The sequence below is a fragment of the Ovis canadensis genome, chromosome 20 (genome assembly GCF_042477335.2).
Source record: "Ovis canadensis isolate MfBH-ARS-UI-01 breed Bighorn chromosome 20, ARS-UI_OviCan_v2, whole genome shotgun sequence".
Classification (NCBI taxonomy): domain Eukaryota; kingdom Metazoa; phylum Chordata; class Mammalia; order Artiodactyla; family Bovidae; genus Ovis; species Ovis canadensis.
Genome location: NC_091264.1, coordinates 56,704,475 through 56,722,362, shown reverse-complemented (window position 1 = coordinate 56,722,362; position 17,888 = coordinate 56,704,475).

Below are 17,888 nucleotides of genomic sequence, written 5' to 3'. Positions count from 1 at the left end.
GTGGTCTGGTTTCCCATCTTTTCAGATTTCCCATCTCATTGAAGGTGAAATCCAAAGTCCTTACTCTGGCCTCCAAGGTCCTCCAAGATCTCCTCCACCCACCCTCTGTCCTCTCCTCCCCTCCCCTCTTCCTCCAGCCCCCAGGCATCCTCCTAGCCCGGCCACCCTTCCCCTAGATATTCCAATGGCTTGCTTCACCACCTCACTCTGTCTCTCCACTGAACCATTTCTCGGCCTAAACAAAACAGCACCTCCCTCATCTGTCTTGTCCCCCTCACTTGGTTCATTTTTCTCTTTAACACACATCTCCACCTGCCATGGTTTATATTATTTGTTTATTTTCATGTCCTTCTCCCGGCTACCAAAGCTCTACAAGGACAAAGACTGTGTGCTCACTGTTGAGTCCCCAGGGCTGAAAGAGTGCCTGGCATCTTAAACAGTCCCTCAGTATGACCTATGGTGGTGATCATTCGCAGTGTATAAGAGCATCAAATCAACACACTGGACACCTTAAGCTGACCCAGTGTTATATGTCAATTATGCTTCAGTAAAGCTGGGGAAAAAATAAACCATTCAATAGATACAAGTGGCCCCTGTTATCTAAGTCTAATCCATACCTGAAATTCCACTGGGTAGAGAATTTGTGGGCAGCAAAAGCCCATATTCTCTTACATTAAAGGGGAAAGTAACAATGTGTTCCCTGTATTACCTATATTTCTAATCACCTATGAAACAACTCACTGTGGATTTCTGCATGATATAGGGCATTTAATATACCAATTACCTAATTATTCGACTCTTAATGAACTCATTAGTGAATATGCTTGTGTGCGGAATGCTACAATACTGAAAGAATTACATTTTCCTTCTACACAGAAAGCAACTATGTACTGCAACGTAAATAAACAATAAAATGATTTGTTAAAGACACACAATGAATGCAAATATAATTACCAAAACAAAATAAACAGCTTTTTAAATGCTTACTGACTCAACCCAGGACTGGCTGAGTGAGAGGTGAAAGTCACTGAATGGTGTGGCTTTGGGGAGAGAAAAGTCAAAGTGAACTAGGGAAGGAGCTGGTGAGACCATCCAATGCCCAATGCACAAACTACTTCCTAATCATGGAAGTAGTAATCAGTCTTCTCTTCCTGGTGTTCAGGAATCCGGAAATGGATGGATGACTGTGGAACATTGCCACAAGTTATAAATGAGACAGCAGGATTAAAAAAAAACAAAACACTAAAAATAGGCTTCTGTTTTTAACTACTATGTAACTATGTAATTTATAATCCACACTGGGGACAATTTTGAAAGTGGATGAAAAATATGCTTTAAGTACTTAAAAAATATATGTTTAAGTATGCATTCATAGATTGCCAATTTGGTTTTATCATAATGGTAGGCCCATAAAATAATTTCAGCCAAAAATTATTTTCAAAAATAAAATCATTTCTAAAAATTAAAAAAAAAACAGCATCTATTCGTGCAAAACATTTAAAATTATTTAGATCTAAAGAGTTATAAGCAGAATAATCTTATTCATAAACATTTATTGTAATAAATTCTAAAGTCAAATCTATATATAATACTATGGAACAGGTATTTTTCTAAACAATGGATTTTTAACATTTATATTTCTATTTTTTCATAAAAGTGCCTGTAATCTTTTCAAGCTTACATTCCATATTGAGATATTTAAGACTGTTGCAATTTCCCTGGCAGTCCAACAGGTAAGATTCCGTGTTTCCACTGCAAAGGGTGTGGATTCCATCCCTGATCAGGGAACTAAGATCCCACATGCAATGCAGCAACCTTTTCCTCAAAACACGTACTGACCATCGATTTGAGATGGGTTTGGGACCTGGGACCTGGGTCCCTTTGCCGCAGCGCTTGCACCTGGAAAAACATCTCCTGGAACAATAAAATACAAAGAAATAACATGGGACTAAAAATAGCTGCCAGAAGTTGAGTTAGGGCAACTTATGGACAACAAGATACAAAAAGACCAAAAGACCAACCGCTATTTCTGAAGAACCAGGAGCAAAAGCAGGGTACTGGGCCTGCCCCCTGCACTCAACACCACCAAAGGGGCAGGCAGACCACCTAAGCTATCCCTTGGTGCTGGACCCTTGGACACACCCCTACCTTCACCCCATATAAGGACCCACCTCACCCCTGCTCAGTGAGGGAGTGAGCAAGCAAACAAGGGGATTTGTTCCTTGTTCTCCATCTGTTGGCTGCAGCAGGGACCCCAGTAAAGCCTTGTCTGAATTTCCTGTCCTACCTCTTATCAATTTCTATTGATTGAGGAGGCTAAGAACTCTGGTTAGTAACAAAATAACTCTTCTCAGTTGACCATGGTATCTCTAATTAAGAAAAATATTCTTTCTACAGGTACTGAGGTATCTGGTAAGTGAAGAAGTAATTCTGATAAATGGAAAACATTCCTAATTCTAATTTTTTTAATTGAAATGTGTCACTATTTCAGTCCCAATCTTTTCACAGGTGTCATCCTTTTGTCATTCATGGAAACTGTGACAAATATTTTATGAGATGAAACTCATCAAGTAAGTTATCTCTTTTATGATTCTTAAAAATGTTTTGCCAAATTTAGATGCTACAAGGTCACAGACTTTCACAATTCCATTCCATTCCAGTACAGAATATAAACTCATCCAGTTAAGTATAAGTGAAGTAAACGTGAAAGTTGCTCAGGCATGTCCAACTCTTTTCAACCCCAAGGCCAGAACACTGGAGTGGGTAGCCTTTCCCTTCTCCAGGGGACCTTCCCAACCCAAGGATTGAACCCAGGTCTCCTGCATTGCAGGTGGATTCTTTACCAGCTGAACCACAAGGGAAGCCCAAGAATACTGGAGTGGGTAGCCTATCCCTTCTCCAGGGAATCTTCCTGACCCAGGAATCGAACTGGGGTCTCCTGCATTGTAGGCAGATTCTTTACCAACTGAGCTATCAGAGAAGCCCTGTTAAATATAAGAGCTCCAGCCAAATATTCTTCTCATAAATAAGATATCTCAAAGCATAAGTATTTACTCTCAAATTTTAAATTATTTGATTGCTTCAATTCCTTCGTTTTTGTAGGTACAAATCTTGTTTTCAATAATTAGTTTCCTAAAAGTTTCCAGAGCTGGTCTTTTGGCTCACTATTCCTTGAATACTTGATAAAAGATTACCAACTTATTTTAAGTAAGAGGCAAACAACATTTTGAGGACTCATTTGTTTAAAAAAAAATTCAAGTAGAAAGTCATTATGTATTGTATTATTCTTGAGTTGATTTATAAAACAGCACTTCAAAGGTCCAAAGTTTCTAAAATCTAAGAACATGCAGAAAAGAAAAGAAAAAAGCACATACTGCCAGGCTGAAGCACTTTTTAATTCTACATCAGTTCTATCACCAATATTTTGTAGTTCGGTTTCTCTGTGTATAAATAAAAATATTTACAATGTCTGTCAACCATAGCTTCTACTTTGTTGGTAGACTCTCACAGCTTGTTTGGATGCAGTTTTGATCTCTGAATGCACTACAGCTAATTCCAAATACATTTCTGCTTCACAGATTTCTTAATTTAGTAATAACACTATTTTTTCCCATTATGCTGGGCTCCACTGAAGCTGGTATTTTTAGTACCACCACCATCTTCACTGTTGAATTATTTTTAAGTGAAGTGATAAACTATGATATCAGATGCTTTAATCTTTGACAAAATGATATATCAAAAGCTTTGAGCCTATGAACTGGATTAAAAAAAAATAATAATAATCAAGCCATTATTTAAATTAATTGACTTTTTCTGGAAGAAACGGATATAAAACTACATCATTTAAATATTTGTGACATTTTTTAGCTAGTGGGCCCATTTCACAAATTTCCCTTTACTTTTCCTATGGGCACCAGAAAAGATGATGTCAAAATTAAGCAAAACTAATTTGGAAGAATAATTATTTTACCTAACTGAAAAGTCAAACTTCTCAGAGTGCTATAAAAACACTACTACACATGTGAAATCGTTTTCATCAGGCATAACTGTCTTTAAAAATTACTAATTTTTTAAAATAGATGGTGATGCTTTTCCATGAGATTCTGTCTTCTGAGTTTACCTGTGGTCAGTGCTATTATTACAGCCCCAAGAGCATCTGACAAATGTTAACAAGTTTCACAGCCATCCATGTTTTTGAACAAAGGATACCTAGCACTGAATTTTTCATTCAACATGCACTTTTTTCTAAAGGCCAAGACTGCAGGAAGGGTTTGGGTTGGGGGTTTTCTTTTCTTTTTTATTTTGCAAAAAACTCCCCAGTATTATCACAAGATAAAAGCATATAGATTTACACAATGTAATAGAGGACAAGCCACTGAGGTAGCAACCACAAGAACATTCAGACCATTCTGTCTACACTCCACAGCGGCACCAACCGCTAAACTCTGTTCCCAGCAGGTGTTTCACATCCACCCAGCCCCCCACACCTCATGGGCCCTTCTGACTGCAATGACTCTATGTCCTGGTGGCCCCAGGGACTCCCCAGAGCTGCAGCTCATAGCACAAGTTGTCAGCAGGGGCAGCAGCAGTCAAACATGGTCAGACCAATGTAGCCACTTTCCGTGGATCAAAAATGTTTAAAAAAAAATTCCAAAAAGTTCTAAAAAGCAGAACTTGAATTTGTCACACTCTGATAAATATTTACATAGCAGTTGCATTGTGTTTACGATTGTTTACATAGCATTTACATTGGATTAGGTATTATAAGAAATCTAGAGATGATTTAAAGTGTTCGGGAGGACATGCATAGGTTATATACCAACACTAAGACCCTGATGCTGGGAAAGACTGAAGGCAGGAGAAGGGGATGACAGAGGATGTGATGGTTGGATGGCATCACTGACACGATGGACATGAGTTTGAGTAAGCTCCGGGAGTTGATGATGGACAGGGAAGCCTGGCATGCTGCAGTCCATGGGGGTCACAGAGTCAGACACAACTGAGCGACTTAACTGAACTGAGTCCCATTGTATGTAAGGGACTGAAGCATGTGTGGATTGGGTGTCCTTGAGGTCCTGGAACCAACCCCTGGTGGATACCGAGGGATGACTGTGATCCTCCCATCACTGAATACTTAGAGGAATCACTAGTCCCGGCCCACTCAGGCCTGAGGGGAACAGGCTCTCCTTTGAGTCCCTCCAGAAGGAATGGCTCTTGCTGATTCCCTGCTTGGCCCCCAGAACACTGACAGAATGAACTTCTGCTGCACCCCCAGGAAACCAGGATGCTGCCTTCATCCCTGAAAGGACTCAGATCCAGTCTTGGCTTGCATGCCGAGAACCACAGCTCTCTGGCTTGGCAAACTGGCCCTCACAATTTTTAAAGATTTTGGACTGTTCTGGAACTGACCTGGCACAGAAACAATTTGTACATCTTCTCTCGTGGCACATCCCACTTTAGGGTCCACTCACCCAAGGAGAGGTGAAGGGGCTATGATGGGTCTAGGTCGTGAGGGTGACAGGATCAGTTTTGCTACATCAAATATTCTAGGGGACATCAAGATAATTACACAAAACTATATAGTTGCTGTTGTCAGTCTCTCAGTTGTGTCCAACTCTTTGCGATCCCATGGACTGCAGCATGCCAGGCTTCCCTGTCCATCACCATCTCCCGGAGCTTGCTCAAACTCATTTCCCTTGAGTCAATGATGCCATCCAACCTATGTAGTCCTGCCCTTAAACCCTGCAGCTCCCCCTCACCCCCAAGGTCCTACTCTCCCGTAATACTTCAATAAAACAGCTTAGTCAGACATCCATGAATTTTTAAAACGTCCAGAGCTTACATTTTCCAAGTCATTTAAAAATATTTTTTATTTTATATTGTAGCACAGTTGATTAAGACTGCTGTGTTCATTTCAGGTGTACAGCTAAGTGATTCAGTTGTACATATCCGTGTATCTATTCTTTTTCAAATTCTTTTCCCATGTAGGTTTAGTCCAGATTCCTGTCTCCACTCTGGACGCCACCCTTCATTATTTCCTCAAGGCAGACTTAATACCAAGGAGGACAGGAAGGAAGAGTTTACTGCAGGTTTGGGAAGAATGGAGAAGCTGGGTGCATAGCATGGATTAGGAAAGAACCTAAAACTGAACACCAGGCACCATGCTTAAGAGGGCTTTGGCATCTGCTGCTCCTGACTCCCGGTCTGCTCCCTGCCTGTGCTCATTTCCCCCTGCACTCCTTAGAGGCAATGCTTCTCAAGGACACACAGGCTTTTCAGGTGGTCTTCTGGGTCCAGATCCCGCCTCTGATATCTCCTTCCTGTGTCATCCTGGATGCATTAAATAGCCTTTATGTGCCTCAGTTTTTTCATCTGAAAAACAAGTATAATATTACTCACCCATAAGGGGAAATAAGTATTGATACAGGCAACACGTGGATGGACTTCTGAAGCATTATGCTGTGTGAGAGAAGCCAGACACAGAAAGTCACATACTGTCTGATTTCCTTCATAAGAATGCCCAGAGTAGGTAAATCCACAGAAACAGGAGGCAGACTGGGGGTTGCCAGGGGCCGGAGGAGAGGGGAATGAGGACTAACTGCTTACAAGGTATTATAGGTTGAATTGTGTGCCCTCGAAAAGATGTATCGAAGACCTAACCCCCAGTACCTCAGAAGATGATCTGATTTGGAAAGAGGGTTTTTATAGAGGAGATCAAGATCAAACAAATTCACTCGGGTGGCCCTGATCCAGCGTACAACTGGTGTCCTTATAGAAAGGGGAAATTTGGACATAGAGACAGACACGTAGAGGAAAGACAACATGAGGATACACAGGAAGAACACCGAGAGCACTGGGAGGCAGAGACTGGACTGATGCAGCAGAAACCAAGGACCACCAAGGGCTTCTGGCTGCACTAGCCGCTGAGAGAGGCAAGGAAGGCTCCATTCAAAGTCTTAGAGAAAGTGGGGTGATTTGAGAGAATAGCACTGAAACACATCCATCACCATATGTAAGACAGCCAGGGGGAGTCTGCTGCCTGGTGCAGGGCACCCAAAGCCAGTGCTCTGTGACAACCTGGAGGGGTGGGATGGGGAGGGAGGGGGAGGGGGGGTTCAGGAGGCAGGGGACACGTCTATGCCTGTAGCCGGTTCATACTGCTATATAGCAAAAACCATCAGAGTATTGTAAAGTAATTATCAAAACAAACAAAGTCTTAGAGGGAGCCCAGTCGCAAAGACACATTGATTTAGGAGCCCCAGACTGTTGTTCTAAGCCATCCTAGTTTGTGGTACTTTGCTGCCGCAGCCCTCGGAAGCAAACACAGTACAGGGTACAGGGTTTCCTTTCCAGGTGGTGAAAGTGTTCTAGAACTAGGTAGAGGGGGTGGTTGCATACCATGATGAATGTCACTGTACTGCTCACTTTCAAATGCTTTATTTTATGTTCTGTGAATCTGACCTCAACACACAGATATACATACAAGTATAATAACACCTATAAAGGTTGTGAACATTCAATGAGTCAACACGCAAGAAGCATTTAGAACAGGCCCTGAGACATAGTAGTTGCTCAGGAAAGGTTAGATAATATTACTATTTTCGACAGTCTCTCTCCAGACTTCCCACCTCCAACCATCAAATAATGAGCAGTAATTAATCCCCCAACCCCGTTTTCTCTTTACGCAGAGCATTTGTGCTGTCTCCTTCCAGAACAAGCTGAGTTGAGTCCTGAGTCTGAAATGCCTTCTCTTTACACACAGCCTGACCCTCAACTCATTTTCTGCAGAGTTATTTCTCACCCACAAGAGGAAGGGTACCTCCCATCCACCCACCACCCCAACCACCAAGTATTCAACACAGTAGCAGAGAAATGTATAAAAATGGCAATTATTTCCATCCCACTAAGAGGCTGCATATAAAAAAAGGACTCATTTCTCTACTACATTAGGTTAAGCATTTTGAGTCCTTCCTCTTGGGGGCGTGGGTGGCATGTGGGGTGGCGTGACTTTAGGGGACCCAAGTCACTCTCCACCTGCCCGAACTAGCATTTCTGTAGACTGTGACGGCAGAAGCGAGGAAGGTGAGTTCCCCACATGAAAATCAGACACCTAACCCAGGGCTCCAGGTTCTATAATCAAGTGAGTTGACTGTCCTGTGATCAGTTCTTTCCACCTAGTGAGTGGGGGGGTCAATGGAGTAAAATAGTGGAACACCAAGAAGAACTAAGAACTAAGGTCTTGATAAAGGATAAAGAGACCAACAAAAAATTACTTCCTGGGGAATTCCCTGGTGGTCCAGTTATTAGGACTCCACGCTTCCTTGCCAAGGGCCTAGGTTCAATTCCGGGTCAGGGAACTAAGATCCCATAAGCCACACAATGTGGCCCCCCAAAAAAATTAAATAAAAAAGAAAGAAAATTACTTGCTGACATTAAAGCATTCTTGCTTTTTCACCCTACCCTGTAGAATTACAGAATAGAAAGAGAAAGCTTTGCTAAGTACTGAGAAACCAGGCTTCAAAAGATTTGATGCTTTGTGCAAGTAGGAAATTGATCACCGAGAAAAGGAAAAGAAAAAAAACTGTGCAAGTGAACCGAGCAACAAAAGAAAAAAATTTAAGGAGACACGTGAGGCCACAGCAGCTGATTTGAATCAAGTATGCCATAGATTTGGGGCAAGCTCCTTTGAAAACAGATGCCTCAAATTACATTTCACAGGATTGTTGTTAATGCCCTACAACTTGTTGTAACATGTGTATCTTCAGGAAGTACCTTTTTTATTTTTAATACTGCATTGTTTTTATACTATGCACCCTAGGACTGATTATGTAAGAGTAAAAATGTATCAGCCGTGCATCTAGCCGGGAAAGCACTGGTTTGAGCGATTCTATTACAAGCTAGATACATATTTATAGCTTAGATGCTTTCTTCTTCGTAAATATTTTCTCTGGGGTTTCCATGGTCTTCCCTATCCTTTTAGGGATCAGTTAACCCCCAAATCAAACACCATTGGGTGAGCTATGGAAACAAGACAACTGTTTCTCAAACAATTGCAAAAGGAGGAAATATACATCAAATGCGCCATTCTCATTACAGTAGTAACTGGTTGCTGGGAAAAGATATCCCCTCCCTTTCACCTCTTGAGGTTAACAGAAAAATCGAGGCTACATTTAGGAAGAAAAAAAGAGTCCTTACTATAGGACAGAGCAAGTGAAAAATTTTATGAGTCAAACAAATAGTGATGGTATAGCTATCAAAATAATGGCAGTCACCATTCATGGAGCACACAGGCCAGGCCTTGTGCTGAATGGTCCACTCAATTTGTCTCATTTAATTCTTCCAGCCACACTATGGTGGGTAAACGTCTTTATACCTCTTTCACAGATGAAGCAACTGAGACTCAGAGATCACTGCCAAATTCACAAGCTATTAAGTGGAGCCAGTCCTCTGATTTAGGTTTATCTGATTTTGAAACCCATAGGGTTAATTATAAAGCTCCTTGCCAAATTTAAAGTTCTCACATGCCCAAGAACAATGCCACCAGTTCTCTCCAGGTGACTCTTATTCTTTGTGTCAAAGGGCATAAATAATTTGTAGCTTCCAGGGCTGGCATTCCTATTGGGGGTAGGTCTGTTTTTCTGAAACTGAGAGAGATCATTTTCTTCTTGCTACCCAAGGTAAGCAAAGCACACTTAGTCTTTGGGATTTAAAAAAAAGCCAACAGATATAAACAGGAGAATATAGTTATTGCAAAGACAAACAATAAAAATGGAGTCCCTGAATGGAAAGATGATTGCCCTGCAGTCAAGACATAATTGCTAGAGAGTTAAAGAGAAGAGAAAGAGGAGGGAGGGAGAAGGTGGGGAAAGAGACCCACTCAGAGCACAAAATAGAGGCAGAGAAAAGTAAATGCTTTTCTCAGATAATTAAAACCGGGATCTTACAAGATACGAAGTTAGACACTGGGTAAATTATATATCTCTAATTCCTCTACTGAAGCGCCATGGGCTAGAGACAGCCTCCCAGGTATTAATGAAAAGGCCTCAGCATGGTGCTCTAAATTCACCGCAGTGTGCCAAATCTAACAAAATAAGCTCGGAAAAACCCGCAAAAATGGCAAAGTCGAATCCTTTGATCAGTTGTTTCTCTTACTGGCAACTCTTCTTAAGCTGACCGCCCCTCCTCTCCATCACTCCACCACCATCCCACATACACACATGTACAAGCACGCACGTGTTCATGCACACACGACAAGAAACAATTCTAAGAATACTTTCTGGATGGCTGGCTTTGCCTGTGAAATGTGTTTCATTATTCTTCAGTGAAATTTAAGCCATGTCATCATCCTGCTGACAAACTGAGGCCTAATGACCTGCCACACTTAGCAAGAACAAGCCATTCAATCCTCAGACAATGGAGGTGCAGCCTAAGACAATAGAATCCCACTTCCTCTTTGGGCAGCTTTTGTTTAATTCCATTCCTTCTAAGTGGGTGAAGAGCAGGAGGGTTAAAGGTCAGCCATGCTTAACACTTTGAAGTAGGCAACTCACTGTTTCCTGAGCTGTCTCCTCCTTACTCAGAATCTTCAAGTTTCTACACTTTCCTCTTTCAAAAACCTCTCCAATGTCTAAGGCCCACTCAGATCCTGCTGGAAAGGGTGTAAATTAATACTACCTTTGTAGCAAGTCATTTGGCCATGTGTATCAAAAATCTCAAGAATATCCTTTTCTATGAATCACATAAAAATATAGTCCACACAAAAAATGTAAGCACACACACAAAAAATTGTTACAGAATCATTTAAAACAGGGGGGAAAATGCAGTGCCCAATTACAGGAGACAGTGAGTGTATCTAAACAATGATCCACCCGTTTATGCAAGGATGTTTTTGTCATTAAAAGGGATTATGACATATAAAAGTTAAAAATAGCTACACAATTATTTATAGGATAAACTCAACTATAATACAAAATATCACCTACAGAGTGCAGAGACGTGAGGTGTAGTTACCTCTAGTTTAGATGGCAGAATTACGATTATACAGAAAATCATACAGGAAATAATATTTTTCTTATAGCCATCTTTGTCTTTACCATCTAGATTTCTGCAATGAGTATTAATGTCTTCAAGGCAGAAAAGCTTAGTTAGGAGCAGTCTCAAGTGATGACTAAATGACCAAATGACTTTAAGCAGGTTATTTAATTCCCTGGACTTCAGTTCCCTCAACAATAAAATAAAGAAAATTTTATTATTGGGAGGATGAAATGAATTAATATACAGACATACTTCATTTTATCACACTTTGCTTTACTGTACTTCATAGACATTGCTTTTTTTGTTGTTGTTGTTTTGCAAATTGAAAATTTCTGTCAACTCTGCGTCGAGAAGTCGATTGGTGCCACTTTTCCAACAGTATTGGCTCACTTCATGTCTCTGGGTCACATTTTGGTAATTTTTGCAATATTTCAAACTTTTTCATTATTATTATATTTGTGATGGTGATCTGTGATCAGTGATCTGTGATGCAGCTATTACAAAAAGATAACTTGCTGAAGGCTCAGGTGATGGTTGGCATTTTTTAGCAGAGTATTTTTTTAAATTAAGGTGTATGTGTACATTATTTTTTCAGACATAATGCAATTACACACTTAAGCAACTACAGAACAGTGTGAGCATAAATTTTATACTCACGGGAAACCAGAGAGAATTTGTGTGCTTGGCCTTATTGCAGTCATTGGGAACTGAACTCACATTTCCCACATACTCCTGTATGTAAGGTGCTCAAAACGGTGGCCTAGAGTACATACTCAGGAAACATTACCCACACTATTAAACATTTATTGAGTGCTTGTCGTGTGCCACATTGAATGTTAAGCACTGTGGCTAAAAAGAAGACCACAGTTGATCCTTGTTCTAGAGTAGAGGAAGGCAGACGTGTAAAGAGACACAATTCAGTGGGTATCTCCCAAGATACTGTGGGAGCAGAGACGAGAGTCCCTACCCTGCCAGGGAAAGAATTTTCACTACCACTGGGATTAGAGGTCCTCAAATAGTTTCAGATTCTTCTGTTACTTTATATATTTTGGGCAATTGGGTAGGGAATGAGTATCTGTAGGGTAGCTGGTATCTTAAATCTTTAGAGCATTGTATAGTTTCCAGACTGCTGTCGTCTACACCATCCAAAATCGCTCTCATGGGACACCTACAAGGCTGGCTATTTTTCAGCAAGGGCTTAGAGAGATGAAGTGGGCTAAGGCTCCTCAGATAACAAGGGACAGAGATGGGACACAGACTCAGGTGCTATGGGACAGAACTGGATGTCACACCAGACATGTTGCAGAATGGACTTCTCAGTACAGGCTCATGTTTTCATTCATTATGTTCACAGTTTCTATTACTACAAAAAAAAAAAAGTCATAGGAGGAAGAAGGCAGAAATGAAAGATCTAAAATGGAGACTTTGAGCCAGCCAACCATATGACTGTCTACACAAGGAAGTCAGGATCTGAAACACATGCTCCGTAATTAACAAGGGAGTTTCCCGTAACACAGGGGCAGCAAAGGGGTTTGGGGTATCAGTGAGCTGGTAGAAGTTGGGGAAAGCCCAATATGAACCCATAGAGAGAGAAGGTTTGGACAAACTACCACCAAGAGCTCAGACTATTTATACAGATTGCTTGTTGATCCAAGGACTATGGACCCTCTACTCCCTCATGCCCACTAATTTAATTTAGGCTTCCATTTGCTGGCTGTCTTTGAACCTATTATTCATCCATAAGATTTTCTGGTATGTATCCAGCTATTGAGAAGCAGTGTAATCTAAAGGAGATAACAATGAACTTGGAAGCCAGTGACCGGAGATCAAACTTAGTTGGGCTGTTCATCAGTTGTTGGGCTTCCCTAGTGGTTCAGACAGTCAAGAATCCACCTGCAATGCAGGAGACTTGGGTTTGATCCCCGAGTCAGGAAGATCTCCTGAAGAAGGGAATGGCCACCCACTCCAGTATTCTTGCCTGGAGAATTCCATGAACAGAGGAACCTGGCGGGCTACAGTCCATGGGGTCGCAAAGAGTCAGACACAGATGAGCGACTAACACTTTCACTTTTCATTAGTTGTATGACTTTAGCAAGAGTCTTTCACCTCGATAAACTTTAGCTTCTTCCCTTATAATACTGAAATAATAATGCCTACCTCCTAAATTTGTTGGGAGATCAAATGAAATATAGACGCATTTAGCAAACTGGTATGGCTCACAAATACTATTTACTCTTCTGAATAAGTGAATGGGCTCTCAGTGCTATTCAAGCACATCAGTAGCATTATGGGTTAGTCATGTGTCAAGAATCACAGAGTCCTAACTGTTCAACATGCATGCCAGTCGGTTGGACTACTACCAAGTCACCAACAGAGGCCTTTTCCACCGGAACTGAAGCCTCACAGTGAAGAGTTTCCTTTTTATCCAACTCCCATGGCCTTCACCCAACTGGATGGATTAATCCACTATTTTGAACATCTAGGTCAATAGCCTTCATTGTTGTCACAGAAAATTGAGAGCTGCTCTAGGATAAAAATAAATATCTCCCAAGACCTACATTCCTATATGGAATCTGAGATGCACTGAATTGCTCTTGATCAACACATTTTTCCATTGCCAAAATGGATCTTCTTCATACAATAACAGCCACGCAGACAGTCATTTCACCAATCATATCTTTGTGCGTGATTGTCATGAATGATGAAATATGATTAGCAAATTACAGTTCTCGTGTTTTAAGGGAATTTAAGGAAAATGAATGAACTGAGCTATTTTGCATTTTTCAGTAGGCTCATTTAAAAGAGGTGGGTAACAGAGAACTCAAGACTGATGGCAAAAAAAAAAAAAAACAAAAAAACCCCACAAATAATGTTGCCACTTTACAACCTATCAGCATAGCTGATCTGTGCCTCCTGTCCTGAGCAGTTGCGCAAGGTTGTTGTACAGGGTTAAACAGCTGCTACTTGTTTCTGGCATCTTTATTTTAGTACTGGATGAACTGACCTGGAATTTGTTAAAAATTACTTTGTATCTAAAGGTGTGAAAAAGACGAGATCATTATCATATTTCCCATTGTGCTTGCTTTCTAAGTTAGGTCACATTTAACAATATTTCTGTGACTTGAGTAATGAACTAAACTCCTCTGCAAGCTACAGAGTGTCTTGTTTTAATCACATCTATTTTACAACGTACTGTACTGTGGGAAAGGTTGGGGTTCTTAGAACTCTTGTTAAAAATAAAGCTGCTTTCCTACTTTCAAATATCCTTTACTGATGACAACAGTGCTTTGGCATTGCTAACTTTTTTCTGTCTTCAAGTCCTAGGCTTATAATTCTTATATCTTTCCCATGAAGTTGGCAGTAAAGCAAAATTCTATACAGCCTCTTTTATTTTCCCACTGATACCATTATAAAATTAAAGGAACATTTCTAAGAAAATAATTTGGCCCTGAAATGTAATCAAAAGCACATTTAAGAATGCAACACATATTTTAAGTACATGTTTTAAAAAAATAAAGATAACTTGTGTTAAGCAATATTCAAAATAGCCATACAACAAGGGGAAAAGCACTGGACTTGGGTTTGACTCTAAGTCCCAACACTTAGCAGCCATGCGATTTGGGGGCAAGTTATTTACCTTAGCAGTTTTTGTTTTTTTTAACTGGACTAAGAATACTTACTTTATGGGGTCATCATAAGGATTAAGGGACACAGCAGTATAATATCTATTATATAATATAGTTTAATAAGTATTACTCAACTTGAATGAATAATTAAATATAAGCTACAAAAGTAGATATATGAAGTGGTAGCAATGATGAAAAAAACTGAGTTTCTGAATATTTTTAAAGTACAAGCCTAGGATTGTCCATATTTTTAAAATCTTGGTTGACTTCTTCACAAATTACACATGTAATACAAAACTAGACAAAATAAAATATTCCAGCAAAACACAAGACAAATAATAAAAGTTTCTCATAATTAATGAACCCATAGTTTTTGAGCTTGCAGTCACACCCAGCCAGGTCCAACGAAGGTGACTATCCATTCTGCCTTACCTGAAGCTATGTCAGTCTATATCTCTCAACCTGGAGTAATTATGAACAGGGTCCCTTTCACATTTAAGCTGTCTCAGTATGGATGATACTTGTCCCCTCAACCCATATCCTACCTCCCAAAAAGAACCACCACCAGCATTTGGGTGCCATGTTCTTCATCTCTCTGCTTTTTTTCATTCTTAGGTACCCTTAAAAAGTATTATTTGCTTGTTTTCCACAGTTTATTTTAACTTTTTCTCTTATTCTACAGATTGACTTTTTGTAGAAACATAACTCCCATATGTGTTGATTTTCCTATTTGAAGTAAGATTGCATAATTTTGTTTTAAACGCACTTTGTATTTCCAAGAAAGCATGCTACTGAGCAAAACTGAAACATGATACTAGTTAATGCTGACTTTGTAAAAGTTCCATGAAAAAGGTAATTTTATTTGAGTTCTGCTCTGTAAATCTCACCCAAGTGAGCATAGATGCAGAAATAAACATTATTCAAATAAGTGAAGTGTAGTAAAATCTCACTAGTTTGGAATCCAGCAGTTTGGAATTTGAGATCACTCGTAAAAGATCTGAATTGAGGTTTATTCTTGCTTAAGAAGTCATTTCTTCATGACAATGAAAATGAATATTTTCAAACATGATTTTAGGGCCAAATATTTAAGAGATCAAGCTGCATGTTTTAAAAGGGTTATAAAAGAAAAATATACGGTTTAGTCTAATTTGACGACGCCTGAGCTTAAAAGTTTTTTGGTTATCTATTACACAACTCTGTAATTCAGGCTATTCATTAAATTATAAGGTCTATTGAGATGCGAGAGCAAACTTCATTGATTAGGTACTCAACACCCACCTTCTCCCTTGCAGCCAGATACATTCCCAGCCTGCTTTGCAGCCAGCGATGAGCCAGTCCTAACCAGTGATGAGCTGGAGGTAGCAGTGGAAGGGAAGAGCACAAGGTCTTCTAGGAAGACTTGCTTTCCTGAAGCAAATGGTTGGTGCTGCCTGCTCCCTACATTACCTGCCTTGTATGTTTTTGAGTTGCAACTGCATCTCACAAACACGAAAGCCTAGGAGCAATGCAGAGATGCCAGGTCTAATAACACTGAGCAGCTAAACCAATACAGGCAGCTGCTTCGCTCCAGACTTCTTACTATATGAGAAAAATAAACTCATATTTGTTTAAGGTACTGTGAGCTGGATGTCCTGTTACTTGGGGCCAAGTGCATGCCTACCCAATGCAAGGGTTTGGGGGCCTAGGTTCCTACAACATGTCAGTGCCCATACAGGCAAAGCAAAAGCAAAACTGTGTACAAACCAGTTATGTGGTGGTTTAGTCACTAAGTCGTGTCCTACTCTCGTGACCCCATGGACAGCAGCCCGCCAGGCTCCTCTGTCCATGGGATTCTCCAGGCAAGAATACTAGACTGGGTTGCCATTTCCTTCTCCAGAGGATCTTCCTGACCCAGGAATCAAAACCAGTTATGAGATGCCTTCAAACTGTCAGTGCACAGATGGAAGTAATAAGGTTGACTCCCAAGTAGAGTTCAGAACTCCACAGACACAGACACACACACACACACACACACACACACACACACAGTACAAGGGGCTAAGCGCTAGCTAATTCTTGGTCAAGAATTCAATAGAATCTTGCTGAAATAAGCCTACTTTACTTTAAACTGTGTTTTGCATTCTTCTAGAAAGTAATGTGGTTTCTTTCCAGCCATTAAAAAAAGAAAAGAATAATTCCTCTCAAATCAGTTTAGCCTTTTAACTTCAATTTGGACTCCACTACGCCAACCTAGATAGTATATTCAAAAGCAGAGACATTACTTTGCCGACTAAGGTCCGTCTAGTCAAGGCTATGGTTTTTCCTGTGGTCATGTATGGATGTGAGAGTTGGACTGTGAAGAAGGCTGAGCGCCGAAGAATTGATGCTTTTGAACTGTGGTGTTGGAGAAGACTCTTGAGAGTCCCTTGGACTGCAAGGAGATCCAACCAGTCCATTCTGAAGGAGATCAACCCTGGGATTTCTTTGGAAGGAATGATGCTAAAGCTGAAGCTCCAGTACTTTGGCCACCTCATGCGAAGAGTTGACTCATTGGAAAAGACTCTGATGCTGGGAGAGATTGGGGGCAGGAGGAGATGGGGACGACCCAGGATGAGATGGCAGGATGGCATCACGGACTCGATGGACGTGAGTCTGAGTGAACTCTGGGAGATGGTGATGGACAGGGAGGCCTGGCGTGCTGTGATTCACGTGGTCGCAAAGAGTTGGACACGACTGAGCGACTGAACTGAACTGATGCTATTTTGAAGTAAATATTCTCAGAAAAACAGGCAAAGCTATAGTCAAACATAAATGTTAAAACTATTCCAGATGTAATTCTTTTTATTATTAACTGCCATTCCACTAAATCATGGTAATAAACATGGGTTCTAGAATTGGAATGCCCAGTTCTCAACCCTACTTCTATCACGGATGGACTCTGCGAACTGGAATTTGAACTTCTGTGCCTTAGTTTTCTCATCTGTAGAAAAGAGAGAAATAGAGTTCCTCTTTAATGAATAATTGTGATAAATTACTGAGATGTACCATGTTTGAAAAGCATATAGAGTAATAAGCACTCAGTAATATTTGGCATTATTATGAGTATTCCAAAGTTGATTCTATTTCTTATATACAAATACACAGACTATGCATATATGTGTGTGCACATGTGTAAGCATGTGTATGTACAATCATTTTTGTTTTGTATTCTCATCTAAGCATGGATTAATGTAAAAATCAGATTATCCA